Source organism: Puma concolor, chromosome B2 (assembly GCF_028749965.1).
Source record: "Puma concolor isolate L17-30 chromosome B2, mPumCon1.1.hap2, whole genome shotgun sequence".
Taxonomy (NCBI): domain Eukaryota; kingdom Metazoa; phylum Chordata; class Mammalia; order Carnivora; family Felidae; genus Puma; species Puma concolor.
Window position 1 is genome coordinate 144567509 of NC_141671.1, and position 19444 is coordinate 144586952.

At 42.7% G+C, this 19444-nt stretch overlaps 1 protein-coding gene and 1 non-coding gene across 3 annotated transcripts in view; one reads left to right on the forward strand and one right to left on the reverse strand.

Annotated features, from left to right (window-relative positions):
- Nucleotides 1-19444, forward strand: part of TULP4 (TUB like protein 4) — a 244826-nt gene that overhangs the window by 17922 nt on the left and 207460 nt on the right. The gene's annotated exons all lie outside the window — the stretch shown is intronic.
- LOC112862991 (U6 spliceosomal RNA) lies at nucleotides 10496-10599 on the reverse strand. The gene has a single exon (XR_003223836.1). It is a non-coding gene; the product is annotated as a U6 spliceosomal RNA (small nuclear RNA).

Genomic DNA, 19444 nt, shown 5'->3' on the forward strand with positions numbered 1-19444 from the left:
TACTTCAATATTGGCAGGGATACAGCTGGGTCTCGGATGCGACCCAGAGACTGGGACACTCCCTGAATGTCCTGTTAGCTCTTTCCTTCTCTCTGGCCCCCTCTCTTAGCTTCCCTCAATGCTTCTAGTTCTTCTCTTCTGTCACAGACCAGCATCCTCTATTCCTCAGTCCCTGTGGCAGACATGGCCACCAACACTCGTGTTTTCCATATTAAACCAAGTGTCTAGAGAGAGTGTTTTCTGTGTGTTCCAGAATTTTCTGGGAAGAACTGAGTGATCATAGAAAATGGTGACACTCATGGCAAACTGTGGGAGGATATGGAGTAGTTGAAGAGGTCATTGAGGTTCAGCGGAAAGGATTTCCTTGCTATAATTTGCAAAAAGTGTCAGGGATACCCTGTAATTGTTAGCAGTTATGAAAGGACCCAGACTGTGAAACCACATAAACTTTGGATTAAAATTTAAAGGAAAACTAAACAGTAAAGTCAACTAAAACAAAACAAGACACTACCATCAAAAAGATGCTACCGTTACCAACAAAAAAAATCCTGTAAGTTGAGGAGATGAACCTGTTAAACAGATTCTGAAATTGCTTTTTCTAAAATTAAATGTCTTTTTTAGTAAAACGGATTATAACCTGTTTTCATATCAGGATTGTTTGAACTCTGAGAAATTGTGGTCAAAGTTTAAGCAGGGTAGCTTGATGTGGAAGGTATTCCTGAAAACTTGAATATAAAGAAAATATTTTAAATTAAAATTCAAAGGCACAGGAAGAGCTTGCTATCAGAAAAAATCCTTGTGTAATTTTTTTTCTAAAATCCGCTTTTAACTTTTCATCACACTCACTTAAATGAGGATGTATCAGAGTGATGTATGGAAGTGTTGAATCACTACATTGATCACCTGAAACTAATATAACACTATATGTTAATGACACTGGAATAAAATAAAATAAATTTAAAAAAGGATGTATCAGTGGATTGTCCATCCTTGCTGTTAATTATCCCATGGGGGCCGCCAGGTCATTGGCAGATCATGCATTCCACTGATTTCCGAGGTTATGAAAAATAGCTGTTCCTATTTTTAGTTGTTTGGTTACACACACAGATCCCCTGTATGAATTTGAGAGCCCTCTATGAATTTATTGGGATTGAATATTTTGTGTGGGTTGTGAACCTATATGCAGTAATCCAAGGAGATTTGACAGTGTCACTTAGTGATTGCAAGGTGAAGAAAAGAGTGGTCTCATAATTCTGGGAATTAGTGCCATTTGAGAATTTAGGAATTTATAAATGTGTTAGTTTGTTATCTTCCCAAATGTACGTGATCTACATTATTTGTACATCAGTTGTAAAAGAGTTTTTTTTTTTTTTTTTTTTTGCCCATTTGACTTAGAGTCTATTTAAAATTAAAACTCAGTTTTCCTTTTCAGAACATGTAGGTTGTATGAAGTATACTGTATTACTGGGGTTTGGACAAGGGGAAGGGCATGATTAGCACCTGAGTAAACATGGCTGCAATGGAAGACACCCACTGGACGGCTGCTCTAGCATGCTCCTTACTCTGCGAAATTTCCTGCCTTCAACAGGGTAGGAAACATTTGTTACTGCTTTACATGATTTAAAAGCCAGGTGGTATTGTAAAATAGTGCTGGAAGAGCCCTGCTGTTGAATGAAAATTGGGAGTGTTGCATGTAGGTCGTGCGAAGCTCTGTATCCCATCTGACCTTTTCTTCTTCTGTGGGCTTCTTTTCACAAACCATGGGGGATGCCCCTGAAATGTCAGATCTTAAATAGAAAGCCTTGAGCTGTACCTCTCTCATCAAAAATGCAGAGCTCTGAGGGCTGGGGAGACTCATTGCCTTCAAAATGACAAGTAAGAAGTAATAATGTAAAAGCAGAAAAGCATATATGAAAGGTCTAATTTCATGTGATACCATATGGCAACAGGGAAAAAGATCAAGTTAATATTGTGAGTTTGACAAGGTATCACCTTTTAGTTTATAAAGCATGTTACGTTCTCCAGAGCATTTTTATGAACATCACTTTTGATTTTTATTTGTTGGTAAAGCGTGGAGCAAATAGTCTGCACATTTACATACGGATGGGCAGCCGAGGTTGGAGAAGCTGCGTGCTGTGCTGCTCGAGGCCTCCCTGCCACTAACCGGCAGAGCCAACCAGATTCTGTCTTCTGATTCCTGGTCCCAGTCGTTCCTGTTTCACTTCCTTGCCTGTCCAGCTTATGAGAAATTTTATTTGATGAGAACTTAATTTACTTACTTAGACCCTGGACTTCTTCCACAAAAGAGTTGAGGTAGCTTGGGGCGTCTAGGTGGCTCAGTTGGTTAAGCATCTGAGTCTTGGTTTTGGCTTAGGTCATGACTTATGGTTTGTGAGTTTGAGCCCCATGTCAGGCTCTGCGCTGACAATGCAGAGCCTCCTTGGGATTCTCTTTCTCCCTCTCTCTGAGCCTCTCCCCTGCTTGTTTGTATACTCTCTTTCTCTCAATATCATAAAGAAACTTTAAAGAAAAAAAAGAGTTGAGGTGGGTTAAAAGTAATGACTAAGAAGGAAATTTTGGCTCAAGTAAGGCAAATACTGGCTTTATTTAATTTTTTTTAAATGTTTATTTTTGAGAGAGACAGTGTGAACGGGGAGGGGCATAGAAAGAGGGAGACACAGAATCTGAAGCAGGCTCCAGGCTCTGAGCTGTCAGCACAGAGCCCGATGTGGGGCTCGAACTCACGAACCGTGAGATCATGACCTGAGCCGAAGTCAGATGCCCAGCTGACTGAGCCACCCAGGTGCCCCTCTCCTGGCTTTCTTCTTAAACTTTAAAATGAGAGTAAGAGGGAAACTGTTTATTTAATGAAAATCAAATTTTCTCTGTGCACCCAGAGCTACCTACCAGTTCTTAGGTCATTACTCAGCCCCAAATATTAAGTATTTTTATAAAACCTTTTTTTTTCCCCCAAATTTAGGATTGGATGAATTGAAAAAGAAGTAACAGACAAGGGAGCTTTGTGGTTGCAGACACCATGGATTTGCTCTCTTGGTATTATATCTAGTGTGCGAGTTTTTTATGTTTTTATAAGTTTACATAAATAACAGCTAAATACCACAGTGTTTTTGTAAAATGGAGGAAAATCGCCCAGTCTCCACCATTATTACGGCTCTTTACCAGAGCTTTCTTTTGAAACCTTTTGTCATATACATTTTTTCATAGTTTTAATCAAACCCATGAATACCTTTGTATGCTTTTTAAAATTTAACATAGCATAAATGTTTTTAATGTTTCTATATGCTTTTCATAATTATGCTTTTTTATTGTGGGAAAATGTATATAACATGAAATTTACCATTTTAACTATTTTTTTTTATTTTTTATTTTTTAAATGTTTATTTTGAGAGAGAGAGAGAGAAAGAGAGAGAGATTGAGTGGAGGAGGGGCCAAGAGAGAAAGAGCGAGAATCCTAAGCAGGCTCCACCTGGAGCCCAATGCAGGGCTTGAACTCACAAGCCATGAGATCATGACCTGAGCCAAAATCAAGAGTTGGTCTTTTAACCAGCTGAGCCACCTAGACGCCCCACCATTTTAACTATTTTTAAAGTGTACACTTCAGTGGCATTAAGGACATTCACATTGTTTTGCAGCCGCCATCACCACCACCACCACCACCACCACCACCACCACCACCACCACCACCATCACCACCACCACCACCACCACCACCACCACCACCATCACCACCATCACCACCATCACCATCTCACCATCATCACCATCTCCCTAAACTTTTTTGTCTTCCAGAGCTGAAGCTCTACCCACTAAACAAGAATTCCCAATCCTGGGGCACCTGAGTGGCTCAGTCGGTTAAGCATCCGACTTCGGCTCAGGTCATGATCTCACTGTTCGTGAGTTCGAGGCCCACATCGGGTTTTGTGCTGACAGCACGGAGCATGGAGCCTGCTTTGGATTCTGTGTCGCCCTCTCTCTCTGCCCCTCTACCACTCACACACATTCTCTCTCTTTCTCTTTCTCTCTTAAAAATAAATAAACATGAATAAAAATTCCCCATCCCTCCTAATCTGGCTTCTGGCAGCCACCCTTTCACTTGCTGCCTCTGTAAGTTTGACTACTCTAGATACCTCATATAAATTAAATTAACACATTATATGTCTTTTTTTGTGAGTGGCTTATTTCATTTGGTATGTCTTCAAGGTTCATCCACATAGCATGTATCAGAATTATTTTCCTTTTTAAGGCTGAATAATATTCCATTGTGTGTATATACCACTCTTTTTTTATTTGTCCATCTGTTAATGAACACTTTGGTAATTACACTTTTTTGAAGAATGTAATATTCCATCAAGTATATAAATTATACTTCAGTGCTTGACTTTTATAAGGTATTTGGATTGCTTCTAATTTGGGGCTACTTTAAAATAAAATAAATAGGTGATAAATATCATCCTACTTTTTGATCCTTGTGAGTTGTTTCTTTTGAATGGATTATGCAGACACTCGTGCTCAGTTTTGTTTGCTCTTTACTCAGTTTGAGTTTAGGCTAATTTTTTAAGTGAAAAGAAGTTACGTGTATGCTACATAAAATGCATTACTCTGCATTTTACATAGATATGCCTTAGTTTAGTGAGGAAGGACCATCTAAAGAATTCTTACCTCAGTGAGAGCATAATGCAGTGGTTTACAGATGTCAGAAATGACTGATGTTTCAGTAGTTGAGCTGATTTTAAGGCAGTATTCATGAGGAGTCTGTAGGCTGATTAAAAGATCATACCAATCTTCAGGAATGGTACACGTACAATTCTGAAACTATAATAGTTACACGACCTAGTGGTCATGCTGGGGAAGAACTGGTATCTCTTCCTGTTTTCATTGTTATCAGTCACTGGCATGTCTGACCACAGAGGTACAGTGAGAGATGGGTGTCTTGCCCTCAAAAATCTTGCATGAAGGTTGGCATGCCAACATGTCATACAGTTAGAAAACCAAAGCAACTAAGTGATAAGAGAAGCCAGCCTGGCTTCATACAGAGGAAAGGGCAGGCTTCCCTGCTTTTTAGACCCTTGTCAGACAGGGGAGGGTAGGCCCTGAGAGGTCAGAAGAGGGTTCTTGAATTGGAGCTCCTGCCCTCCCCACTCCTGCTCCTGCTGCCCTTATGTTAGGCCTCTGTGCACAGTTAGTGGCCATGCACTGGTACGTCTTTGGATCTTTGGGGAATCTCGCTCCTTTGCTGGTCAGTGAGTCACTGTGGCGGTCCAGTGCTAACCCGAGTGGTGTTCCCTGGCCGGTGCATGTGGTGCAGGCAGTCCTGCCAGGCCAGATTCCCACTCCCCTCACTGGCCCACCGTGGACAGCCGTTGTCTGAAGCCTTTTCATGGAGAGCGGTGTGCTTGCCTTTGCCTGGCTGAATTAAGACCCTGGTACTTTTGTGTCAGTCTAGTCCCATCTGTTCCTTGTCTTTTAGAAACTTCTCAGTGGCCCCTCAGTGGTACCAGTCTGTTTTCTGCAGGTTGTTTTGTGTGTAATTTATTCTTATGTATTATTTTTTCCCATTTTACTGAACTCTCTTAATAGTACTAATTTTATTCAATTCTGTTGAGTTTTTCAGATGGAAAAATATTTACAACTAAGGATGATTTTGGCCCTTCCCGTTTTTACATGACTTCTTTCTTCTGCCTGTCAAAATGCACTTCCTGGAAAATCTAGAATGATGTTGAGTAACACTATTGGTGGACATCTTTGGCTTAATCATCCCCTTAGCCAGACTGCCTTTAGCACTCTTGGCTTTACTTATTTTCTGCCTGTTGCCAAATTGCTTTCTGGAAGGATGGGCTAGAATTGGAGTGTGTGCATTATTCACATCCTCACCAGTGTTGAGTGACCGGAGTATTGGGAAGGCTTTTCCTAATCTGTGGTTCTGTCATTTTAACATGAAATTTGGGTTTGGATATTTGTCATTTCCTCTAGAAATTCTAGAGTCCATAACAGAGTTGGCCTTGCTTCATGCATTGTTTTGTTCTCATCAAATAATTATATACAACTTTCCCTCCCTGTTCCAAAGCAACATGGGTGTAGAATAATAGTTACTGTTGTTAATCCTCACAACACAGTTTGGTAGAAAAAGTGTGGGCTTGGAGTCAGATATCAAATCTTAGCTCTGTCACTAACAGCCTGGTGAATTTTGATAAACTCTTTGAGCCTTGGTTTAATCATGTGTACAATGGGGATTTTTCTGTCTTACAGGGAGGCTGTAGATGTGGAGAAAGATGTAAAGTGGGTCCTTTGTAGTACAGAAGTCATCAATTCTTGCTCTATGCCTTCTGTCTCTCCAGGTTCATCACACTAAGGCCATTCTGCAGGAATTGTCAAAGATTTTGGTAGATTTAATTTTGATTAGAGATAAGTTTACTCTCCCCCCCCCCATAATTCTCTGTTCCATTTTAATTTTTAAGTTGAATTGGGTGAATGATAATTGTTTTTACACGTTCTTTTAATAATTTACCTTATTCCAAATTAAAAAAAAATGTTTAATGGGTGGAATATAAATAAAATTACAACAGCAATGTCTGACGTTTATTGAGCAATTACAACTACGTGGCAGGCGGTATTCAAGGTACTTTTCATATGTTTATTGACTCCTCCCAATGATTTTACTTCATAGGAAACTTGAGGCACAAAATGTCACCCAGCTCAGGAGTGTGACCCAGCCAGCACACCCCGGTGCCTGACGGCTGCCACCACACGGCCATCATGGTCTTGAAGGGTTTGCTTCTTTATTCTTTGTTCTGTGTTCCTAAAGCCCATTCTCTTGTTTCTATGTAGAGAGATACAGGTAGAAAAAAAAAAATCTGGGTTTTTGAAAAGGCTAATAATTGTGAAGTTACATAACAAGTGTCAAACATAGAGCATTCATATCTTTTGACTACTTTAATCTGTAGCATTAAGACCTTTTCCTTACCTAGGCACTTGGCAGTATAATTTCATTTAGTCTCCCTTGAAATTGCCACCCAGATCTGAGCCTTCCACTGTATCTGTAGAACCCTGGTTTAATTTTGCCTTAGATTATTATAAAGTCTCCATTATTGGGATATTAAAAAAACTTTTTTAGTATAAAATGTACATAACATGGAATTTACCATCTTAATCATTTTTAAGTGTACAATTCAGTGGTATTAAATACATTCATAAGGTTGTGCAACCATCACCACCATCCATCTTCATAACAGTTTTCATTTTGTAAACCTGAAACTGTGTATCCATTAAACAATTACCACCATCCCCTCAAGCCTCTGTCAGCCATCATTCTTTCTGTCCCTGTGATTTTGACTACACTAAGTAGCTCAGTTAAGTGGAATCATACAGTATTTATCTTTTTGTGACTGGCTTATTTCACTAACACAATGCTCTCCAAGGTTTATCTCTGTTGTAGCATTACAGAATTTTATTCCTTTTTAAGGCTGAATACTACTCCTCTGTGTATGTGTCTGTCTGTCTGTCTGTCTGTACATGTACGCATTTTGCTTATCTGTTCATCTGTTGATAGACACTGAGTTGCGTCCATGTCATTATTTGGGTATTGTTGTCAATATAATTTTTATCAATAAATTCTTGTTGTTTTTTTTTAAGTTTATTTATTTTGCGAGAGAGGGAGAGAGTGAGCAAGGAAGGGGCAGAGAAGGAGAGAGTGAGTCCCCAGCCTCTTTGCTGTCAGTGAGAGCCTGACAGGGGACTCGATCTCATGAACTGTGAGATCATGAACTGAGCCAAATTCGAAAGTTGGATGCCCACTGACTGAGCCACCCAGGTGCCCCCAAATCTTGTTTTTGCCCAAGTTTGGGCTTTTTTTTTTTGCTTTGCTGTCGTACAGTGTTAAAGATCCTTCACTGGCTTTATGTTGTCACGGACCGGTCATGCAATCAAGATTCTGTTAGCTCTGCCTGAGAGCCCTTCGTTGGCCGTTGGTTAGAGAATTTATCTGGTAGTCTTGAAGTTTATCCTCCATCTTTTCCCACTATGCGGGGAGCTCCTCAGGGCAGGGATGGGACTTCCCTGTACTTCAAAGTGCTAACCCCAGCCCTGTGCCTGGGGCTGTGGTGGGCACTGCGTGGACATTTCTTGCATGAGTGTCCTTTGGCTGCTTTCCTCATTTCACACTTCACTTTGGACTCTTGTAGCTAAAATTAACATATAGCATCCATTGATTTGATGCTTGCCGTTTTTAAAAAAAAAAACAACTTTTTTTTTTTAATGTTTATTTATTTTTGAGAGAGAGAGAGACAGAGTGTTAGCCGGGGAGGGGCAGAGAGAGAGGGAGACACAGAATCTGAAGCAGGCTCCAGGCTCCGAGCTGTCAGCACAGATCCTGACTCAGGGCTCGAACCCACAAACTGTGAGATCATGAATTGAGCCGAAGCTGGACGCTTAACCGACTGAGCCACCCAGGCACCCCGATGCTTGCCCTTTTTTAAAGTCTTCCTAAGCTTTCAAAAATTTCTTCCTGAAATTCTGAATCCTTCACTGATGACGTGTCTCATGAATTAGAGCTAATTTATCCCAGCCTTCATTGTGCTTTCATGTGATAGCTTTTGAGGCTGCCTTTACTTTGCCTCGCAGTTTATATACCAACTTCTTTTAAACATAAATTGTAATTGGCTTATTTAATATAAGCAGTTTTTCAGTAGTTTTTGCTGTTTTTTTTTTTCTTTAATCAATTGTTGCTTATTGTGTGGTAATCAAGAAAACATTTGAATCTTGGTCAGGTGGGTAGCTATTTTGGTCCAGCTTCCTCAGTGTCGTGTCATGAGTCAATTAAGAGGAGGATGGGTAGGGAAATGTCTCACATATGCTTTGTCTCTGGTAGCTCAGAGTTTGTGGGGTTTGTTTGCCCTTTAGAAATTTTGAAAGGGTAGCTTTGATTCAAGTATAACTATCCTCCCAAAGCAAAATGTTCTGAAAAGTTGGGTTTTAAAGTTAGAAAGTGCTGGGGCACCTGGGTGGCTCAGTTGGTTCAGTATCCAGCTCCTGATTTTGACTCGGGGTCATGATCTCGCGGTTTGTGGGTTCGAGCCCTTCATCGGGATTCTCTCTCTCTCCCTCTCTCTCCTTCCCCCCCCCCCCCCCCGGCCACGCATGCTCACACACACACACACACACACACACACACACACTCTCAAAATAAATAAGTTCAAAAAGTTAGAAAGCACTGAGATTGAATCTGTCCTGGAGAAACTTTTTGGAAGGCCACATGTGAAAATTTGTAGAATTTGCTTGTGATGAAACAAAGGGTATGTGGTGGGGGTGGGGCAGGGTATAGGGCCTTAGAAGCATTTATGGGGCACCTGTGCAGTGGAGCCTTTAAAAGTATTTGCAGAAAAAATTTTAGACTCTAATTTTTTTTTTTTTTTTTTTTTTATTTATTTTTGGGACAGAGAGAGACAGAGCATGAACGGGGGAGGGGCAGAGAGAGAGGGAGACACAGAATCGGAAACAGGCTCCAGGCTCTGAGCCATCAGCCCAGAGCCCGACGCGGGGCTCGAACTCACGGACCGCGAGATCGTGACCTGGCTGAAGTCGGACGCTTAACCGACTGCGCCACCCAGGCGCCCCGACTCTAATTTTTAAATTAGAAATTCAGGAGTGGAATTTAGGAGTTAAGGGGAGTAAGTACCAAGAGAAATTTGTTCACTAGTTACTGTTTGGGTGCTGTCACTAAGTCAGATGGGTATGCTTCCATCAGGGAGATTATAGTGTCTAGTAGGGAACAAAGCCTTATTTTAATGAAGTAGATTTTAATGAAGGTACTGTGTTTCATGCAATAGGATGGCGGGTGTGTTTCTGAAGAATTTTTGAGTTGGGAGTTACCAGGGATCACCAGCATTTTCACCATCATATTCTTCTTTTTATTATTTTCCCTCATTGCCCCCAGAAATGTGATCTTAATAAGTTAGGATCTTTAGTGTAAGATAATGGCATTCATAGCTCATGTTTATTCAGTATGTAATTGTATGCTTCATGATGAGCCTAGCGAGGGAGAGGACAGAGATGGAGAAGAAGAGGGTCTGAGAATCCCAGGTCAGGCCATGGTAGGGAGCCAGCAGAGGAGGTTGACAAAGAGCAGTCAAGAGGGAGGAGGAAGGTCAATGGAGAGTTCTGCTGAGGTCTTTCAAGGACTGATGCGTTTAAAACCTTCCAGTACGCTGTGAGGTAGGCAATGTTATAATCCCCACTTCACAGAGTGGGAAACTAGGCCTTGAGCAGCTTAACAGCACAGCTCTTGTCAGGCAGTAAGTGATGGAGCTGGGATTTGAAGTCAGGCATTCAGATGCCAGAGTCTCCCTTCTTAACCATGGCTGCTTCCCAGCTTCACAGATGTTGCCACGCTCAGTTATAATTTCAGCCAGAAACAAATGTGACAGTTTTGTTTGTGGAACTGTACCCGAGGTAGATGCGTAGTTCTTTTTTTTTTTTTTTTTTAAACATGGGCTACTTAATGAATTTGTATGTCATCCTCGTGCAGGGTCCGTGCCACTCTTTGTATTGTACACATTTTAGTGTGTGTGCAGCTGAAGTGAGCACCGGATGCATGGTTCTTAGTACATTTTACACTTGATCTTAGCCAAATGGCTAAGGAGCGATCAGTACCTTTTAAATACTGAGAATACTATGTACTTTGGTTAGCAGGATTTAGACACATAGAGAGCCTGTGACCTGTGTTTGGGAATCTGGTCCAATTTTGTAATTTTACCTGTGGAGGAATGGACACCCTTTTTGTTGAGGGACTTACCCAAGACCCTTAGACTTGAAGCTTAGACTTTGGTCTCTTGACTCTGAGGTCAGAGTTTTCTTCACTGTACATCACCCTTGAGACTCATGTTCTTTTATGGTGTTGTAAATGAAAGGTAGAGTTGAAATGAATATGTAAGGTGCTAAAAATGCTCTCGTCAAGATCATTGATAATCTCCATGTGGCTCCTTCCAGTGTGTTTATCCAACTTGACCTTTCAGAAGTTATTGCTGTTAGGACCCAATGTCTGTTGGCCTTCCTCCTCCTCTGCACGGTTCTTTTTCAGTCTCTTTTTCTGCCTCCTCCACCTTGGCCTGACCTGGGATGTTGGGGTTCCATTGGGTTCACCACTAGACCATCTTCTTTCCTCCACCTTAATCTTCCTCGTCACCAAGCTCACCATTTTCTGTAGTTAACTCGTTTTTATGTGAATGGCTCTTAAGTTAATATCTCAACTCCAGACTTTTCCTCTGAGGTTCAGATTCATGTCCAGCGACACACTTGACCTAGACATTTGAATGCCTCATGGACACTGCAGAATTAACACACCAAATGGAACCTCTTCCACAGGCCCTCTGGACCTTTTCACAGCAGCCCCCTCTCCATTCTGTTCTTCACCTCAATTATTGCCACCGACTGGGAATCATTCATGATGATAGCAATAAGGGCCGACGTTTATTGAGAGAATTAATGTGCCAGGCACTTCCTTAAACTCATTTAGTCTATTTAGTCCTAACAACAGTACCATGAAGTAGGTGATGAGAATAGTAATAAGAATAGAATTGTATAGCTCCTACTGTGTGCCAGGCACTGTTTTAAGTATGTTACAGATACTAACTCATTGGATTCTCAGTAAATCCGTGAGGTAGATTCTCTTACTCTCCCTGACTGGTAATGTCAGACTCTGAAGCAGAGACGAAGTTACTTCTCATAGCACTCAGGGCCCCTCGGCTAGTAAGTGGGAATACAGTCTCGGCAGAGACGGAGTGTGGGCCGCGCCAACACCTCATTTTAGTGTGATTATCCCCTTTTCCCACACAAGGCAGCCACGCCTCCATTTCCGCTCCCTCATCTAGTTCCTCAGAAGTTCTGTTGGTTCCAACTCCACAGCTCAGCCCCAGGCTGCTCTCTCCTCCCTCTCACGAGTGAGCAGCTTCCTTCAGGCACCATCGCCTCGCCCCTGGATCGCTGCAACCTCCTGCCTGTCCTTTCCGCTTTCACTCCGTCCCCATCCGGTAGTCTTGACGTGAAAGCTGGACCGTTTCAGTCTGCTGCTTGGTACCGTTCAGAGGCCCCGCCCTGTCAAGATAGAGATGAGCTCCCTTCTGTGCCGACGGGGCCCCGCCTAAACCTCGTCCTAGCCCTTCGATTTCTGCTCTGTGGCCCCCTGGTCTTTTTTCACGTCCTTGTGTTTGCCAGTCTTCCCTGCCTCGTTGTCCCGCATATACCCCTGCTCCATCGCTTCTTTGGTCTGTGTTGCTGTCCCATGTCAGAGGACCTTCCCTCCCCACCCCTCACAGGGCTGTTTTCTCCTTTGCACAGCCCTCACCCCCAAGGGCAAGAACCTTATGTGTTTGTCTCTTTCCTTTTGCTGTTGTTCCCCCATTAGAATGTAAATTCCCAGATGGCTAGAGCTCAGTAATTATTTGTTGAAAAAAATAAATATAGGTTAAATTTTAGGCTGCACTAGAAACCTAACTTTTCCCTAACTTTTTCAGGTAATGTGCTCTGAGTTCTAGAAAGGCTGATTCTTCTGCACACTGGCACACAACCCACTGCTAGGTTGTAGAATGTTTGCATGGTTCCTCCACTTCTGGGCCACACAGACTGTAAGAGTCCCAGGACATCTACATCTGCGTTTTCTGTTACTTTACTCTTAGTCCTTCCCATCTATCTTTCTCCTCCTCCTCCTCCTCCTCCTCCTCCTCCTCCTCCTCCTCCTTCTCCTTCGCCTCCTTCGCCTCCTTCTCCTCCTTCTCCTCCTCCTCCTCCTCCTTCTCCTCCTCCTCCATCCTCCTCCTCCTCCTCCTCCATCCTCCTCCTCCTCTTCCTCCTCCTCTTCCTCCTCCTCCTCCTCCTCTTCCTCCTCCTCCTCCTCCTCTTCCTCCTCCTCCTCCTCTTCCTCCTCCTCCTCCTCCTCTTCCTCCTCCTCCTCCTCCTCCTCCTCTTCCTCCTCCTCCTCCTCCTCCTCTTCCTCCTCCTCCTCCTCCTCTTCCTCCTCCTCCTCCTCCTCTTCCTCCTCCTCCTCCTCCTCCTCCTCTTCCTCCTCCTCCTCCTCCTCCTCTTCCTCCTCCTCCTCCTCCTCCTCTTCCTCCTCCTCCTCCTCTTCCTCTTCCTCCTCCTCCTCCTCTTCCTCCTCCTCCTCCTCTTCCTCCTCTTCCTCCTCCTCCTCCTCTTCCTCCTCTTCCTCCTCTTCCTCCTCCTCCTCCTCCTCCTCCTCCTCCTCCTCTTCCTCCTCCTCCTCCTCTTCCTCCTCCTCTTCCTCCTCTTCCTCCTCCTTCTCCTCTTCCTCCTCCTCCTCCTCCTCTTCCTCCTCCTCCTCCTCCTCCTCCTCCTCTTCCTCCTCCTCCTCCTCCTCCTTCTCCTCCTTCTCCTTCTTGTTTATTTATTTTGAGAGAGAGTGCATAGGGGAGGGGCAGAGAGAGAATCCCAAGCAGACTTCACACTGTCAGTGCAGAGCCAGACATGGGACTTGGTCTCATAAACCGTGAGATCATGACCTGAGCTGAAATCAAGAGCCAGATGCTTAACCAACTGAACCACCCAGGTGCCCCTACCCATCTTTCATGCACCACAGAACTTGACCTTTGGGAGACCCCTGCTGCCAAGCATGGTGGTGCTGACGTTTTTGTGGGCAGTGGAAGGAAGTGAGGCAGGAGTGCTTTCACCCATGGTGAGGAGCTGAGCCTCTGAGTTTTTGGCCGTATTTCTACCTGTGAATGGCCGTTGGATAAGGTGACCTTTAAGGTCCCAATCCGACTGTCACCAGCTCTGTTTCTCCTGGCATTGGTGTACAAATTGAGCACTAAGTTGAGACATCTGGATGGCCACAGTCACAACTTTTCTTTCTCTCTCTTTATGCCCACTCTGTCCCTCAGCAGCTCTATGTCACTGTCCCTAGGGACAGCTCTTCTGGAGCCACCTTAGATGTACAACTACTTTAATGGCAAGTTTTACTTTCCTCAGTACTAATTTTCCCAGGATGGGGTCCAAGGAAATGTGCCTTATGCAAATTCCTGTAGTAAGCAAAATGATGGAATTTGGGCTAATTTTAGTGAACAGGCCATAACTGTTAGCAAATTAATTAAGATCTTGTTTGTAGTTCTTTTGTGGAGGACAATAAATTATCAGCTTATTTAAGACCCTGTGACTTCCAACGAACTGTCATTCTGTGTCTGTGAAAGTATTGAATGTGGATGGGCCCCTGCTAGGAGGTGTAGGAGTGTGCCATTCACACATACTTTTCAAATTGCAGCATATTATCTCTTACTGAGTAGGAATAATGACTGTAATGAACTAGGGAGACCTTTCTTCTAAAGCAACAAAAACAGTATGTTCTTAGTTGACAACGGAAGGGTAAACACGACCCTAATTAGTGACTACTTCAGCTTTTCTCTGGTCCTAAGCTCATGGCGTAGATAGGTAGCAGCAAGCCAGCTCGATGGTCCCGACTTGCAGCGCTTGTGCCCTGGGATACCCTTCCCAAGTGTTTGTGCTTTTTAATTTGGAATAACTGGGAAGTGATAGGTGGAAAGCAGCACTTTCTCCTCTGCCAATGTACAGAGGTGTTTCTGTTGTGCAAATAGGCAGGGCCTAAGTTATTAGAATCTACGTGTTTGTTTGCCTGGCTTTTCCTGGTTCTGAACATCACCTTTAACAGCCCCTCAGTCAGGGAGGTCGGGGAAATGAGATTCTTCATAGACAGTAAAGAGCATTATTGAGGAAAGTACTGTTGGTGTTATAAGTACATTGTGGGTTAAAATGACTTTTATGGGTTAACCTGTATAGCAGTGATAGTACTTAACAACATTACCTCATTAGAATTACTTAGAGTTCTGAAAAATCCATTGACAAATAGACTTTACCCAGCTAGTATATGGATTGATTGGGGAAGTTTGTGCTGGGTCAAGAAGCAAGGACTGGCCTTGGCTACCATGGCAAGAATAATAGCTACCCCCACGTATCCTCTGTGGGGAGCTCAGTGTGGGTTGTGTAGGATTTCATTTCTTGTGTCACACTAGGCTTGGTCACTCTGACCTTCTGGTGGCCTGCAGAGTACTTTTGGCTTTTATGTGGAAGCTGTCACTCTGCACCTTGAATATCAGACCTTCTGCCAGGACGTCTTAGGATGATTCTCAGGCTGTGGAGAGTGCACTTCCACAATGCAGATATCCTGAGATGGCCTGAAATTAGTCGCTCCTTCCTGCAACTGTCTCAGGTATGTGGGCACCAGGAATACTCCTTTTTTCTTTTTTCTGGAAGCAGTAATCTCTGCGGTCTTTCTGGGCCATCTCAAGCTTGACTTCTGCTTTCTTCATTCACATACCATCTTGTCAGCCCTGTCACCTGATTCCTGCATCTCTCCCCACTTCCTTTGATATTGGGGCCCTAGTTTGTGTTGGACCTTCTTGGCAAGAGGCAGAGGCAAGCGTGGGCTCCCTTCGTTTAGTGTTAAATTTCTCATTCCTGGTGTGGAGTGACAGAGCTTTGAAGGGGTCTTAAATCTGTTGATTGTCAGTCAGGTGGACTGTACTGTATTTGCTTCAGACGCAGTGTTAGGGGAATGGCGTAGGGTCTATTTACACAGCTCCTTTGAGACTCTTAAAGGTGTCCTGTCTTGGTATATAATACAGTGAGCTGTATTGACAGTACAGCTTTGTGAAGAAAGAACCAAGTTCAGCACCTCACCTTTTCCTTCAGTTGCTTTGATACAGTCTGTTTTGGAGTATTCAGAGGGGAAATCAAGAATAAAATAGATTTTTTTGGCCTCTTACTTTGAATGTAAACGACCCAGCACTTTCCAGAAGATGCTTTTATTATTAGAACTAAAAGATGGTGTTTTAGCTTGTGTTGATTGACTTGATTGAAGTGCTTAATCTTGAAGACCTCTGTTTTGGTCTTTCTTGGGAAAAAATAAAATGTTACTTGGGTAAACCTTTTTGTCTGGTTTAATTGAAGAAAATTTTTATATCATGGGTTTAAAAGAACAGCTGCTCTGGAAGCAAGAGTTTTTTCTTCTTGATCATTTTACCTATTTTATTACTTTATTTTGTTTGTAATAGATGTCAGTGAGTATTTATTTGATCCTGATTCCCCCCCTCCCCCCTTTAAGCATCGAATTGAACAAATACTTCTGGAAGCTCCACTGCCTGCAGGGCATTGTGTTAAGAGGTTCAGACATAAATCACAGTCTCTGTATTAGGGTGGGTGAAGTCATCTTTCCTTTACACAGGCTCTGGGGTGATCTGGGGTGGGTAGTGTTCATAGGACTGGACATGGTTTTTGATAATGTAGAACAATTAATAATTGTTGAGTTTAAATTTTGGATATGTTTTCTACCACTTAGTTGAAACTTTAAAGAGATACCATTAACAACACATATAAACTACTTTAATATTTTTCCATGATAACCTCAGGTCTGATAGAAAGATATATTCTTCTCCCTTCTCTTTTATGTTATGATCTTAATGTCATGGGAAGATAATAATATAGAGTTTGTAGTAGTATGGTTAGAAAATACTTCTAGCCTAAGTGTATGATACCCTGTCTGTATGCATGAGGAGTCTTTAACACATGGCTTAAATTGTGCAAAAATTAGTTTCAAATGACTTCCTCAGTGTCTAACTTCAGATAATTGTAACAAAAAAGAAAAGAAAATGGGTAATATCCCTGTCCCAGCCTAGTCACTTGTCACTAGTATAACTGGGACAGTATCCTTGGCCTGTCTTCTTCCCCTGTCCCTAGAATGGTGTGGGCCTCCCTGTGTTCTTACTGAGGCCTACAGCAGACCTACTCATTCTCTTCCAAGGGCTTCTCAGGCAAAGCAGACAGCTGTGAACACTTGATACTTGACTTTGCTTGGAATTTAGCAATGTGAACCTCTCTGCCTAGAAAGTCGTTCCCTAGATCGTACGGCTGTTACTTCAGAATGGTGTTGTTAGGTGATGCCTCCTTATGACCAGACTAATGTGTGGTGCTAACTACATGGATGGGCAGGAGGTACAATACAGTAGATGTAAGAGTTTGGCTTTTGCAGTAACTGGGGAATCAAAATTTACAATTCAGTAGGAAAATGGCCTGTTTTTCTTATATATTCTTTTTTCATTTCCTTATTTATGAACTTGAATGTTGGTTCAAAGGCCTCAGTGTGAATTTTTAAGAATGGTAGTATGACATCAGTCTTGTGGAGGCAAGACTAATATAATGTGTGTGTGAAGAAAGGAAACCTTAGACATTATAAAATGACTAATTTAATGAATATGCTTTTTATGCCATTGTATTTTGGGGGGGTTATTGCTTTTTTATTTTTGATATTTTAATACTGGTCATTTTTTTTTTTTTACCTTACCCTCCCTGCTTATTTAAAATAATCTTTTCTTCATTTTCTTGACTAGGAATCCATTTTCTTAGCATTTTAGAATAAGTGACTGCCTGAAGGTAGATTTTATTTTTATTCTGAAGACCAAGTTCTTATAGAAATTCTTCAGTGAAGTTAAAAACCACTTCACACCAAAGGAGAAAACCATGGCTAGAAGAACCCCCTGCACAGTTTGATTTCCCACTTAAATGGCCCTCAGTGCCTCTGTATCTATGAAAACTGTTGGCTCAGTCCCTGCTGGCTTTGGGGACAAAGCCCAGCTGGCCTTATGAAGGTGGCCCAAGTTGGGTGATTAATTGAAGATATTTTTATTTGAGGCCCTGAGCCATCTTCAGGTTTGCAGGAGACAATCTTACATTGTAATGGTATTTGAAAGGTGTATTCTTATTGTGCAGTACACATTTGAACTGTTTAAATTGGGAGAAACACTGTCGTTTGTCATCTAAATTAGAAAGTCAAGGTATGTTTGATTCATAGTTTCTCCACTGCTTAGCATGGAGGCTAAGATGTAGGGCAGTTAGGTGTTTGTTCAGTGAATGAATAGATGGACAGATGTATGGGTAAATGGATTTAGTTGTGTTTTATTTAAATGTTTATTTATTTATTTTTGAGAGAGAGAGAGAGAAAGAGAGAGAGAGAAAGCGTGCAAGCAGAGGAGGGGCAGAGAGACAGAGGGAGACACAGAATCTGAAGCAGGCTCCAGGCTCTGAACTGTTAGTGCTGAGCCCTACGCGGAGCCTGAACCCATGAACCGTGAGATCATGACCTGAGCCGAAGTCGACGTTTAACTGACTGAGCCACCGAGGCACCCCTAGTTGGGTTTTATTTAAAAAACATTTTATCTAAAAAGAAACAGCAGGGGCGCCTGGGTGGCGCAGTCGGTTAAGCGTCCGACTTCAGCCAGGTCACGATCTCGCGGTCCGGGAGTTCGAGCCCCGCGTCAGGCTCTGGGCTGATGGCTCAGAGCCTGGAGCCTGTTTCCGATTCTGTGTCTCCCTCTCTCTCTGCCCCTCCCCTGTTCATGCTCTGTCTCTCTCTGTCGCAAAAATAAATAAATGTTGAAAAAAAAAAATTAAAAAAAAAAAAAATAAATAAAAAAAAAAATAAAAAGAAACAGCAACAGATACGTTAAGTCTGAGAGAAAATAGCCACTTTGAATCCTTCGTGCTCCTAATTCTTTGGGTAAGTGACTAGGAGAGAAGTGGATTATCACATGGGGCCAGGTGTTGTAGACTCTAAGTCTAAAGTTCTCTTTTGGGCAGCAAAAGAGCCGATGCAGGATTAAAATGAGAGATGGCTAATATCCGGGAAAAAGACAAGAGCCCCTTGCCCTGTATTTATTCAGATCAGAAGGCTTGCAAACGTGATGGGCATGTACAAAGAGACAAACTAGGAACATTAACTGGGGAACGTGAGGGGGAAAAGGGGATTTTGAAGATATACAGCGTTTGGGATTTGGGTCAATATAAAACAAAATCCGGGCGCCAAGCAGATGGGTAGATGGTTGTTAACAGCAGACAGGAGGCACCGTGCCTGTTTATCTTTGCCAGCCTGGGGGATGAGACAGATAGGGGGAATAACCTCAGGGTTAATAAGCCACCTTTTCTTTTGTTAACCATCTCTGCTCTGGGCTGCTTTGCCTGCAGCGCAGTGGTCCATAGTCCAATCCACCAATTTACCTACCCTGGCTCTATTCTCCTATGAAAGCAGCTTTCTGCTATAGTACTAAACTTGGGGTGCCTTCACCCTGAGTATCTAATCTTGTTGTTCCTATGTATTGGGCACCTTTGCGCCATTTCTATTTCAGGCCGTTGACTCTCTCTCTGTATTTTTGGGGACTCATCTCCCCCTCCCTATTTTGAGGTGCCTCCCTATTCTCAGGGTGTCTTTGCACCTCCCTATTCTTGGAGTGCCAGTCTGGTTTACCCAAACTCTGGTGTGAGCATTTTATGGCTTTGTATTTCTTTATGCCTTGTTAACCCATTGGTGTAAGCCCGGAGGATTCCTAAACTTATCCCCCACAGCCAGGTTGTGCTGCCT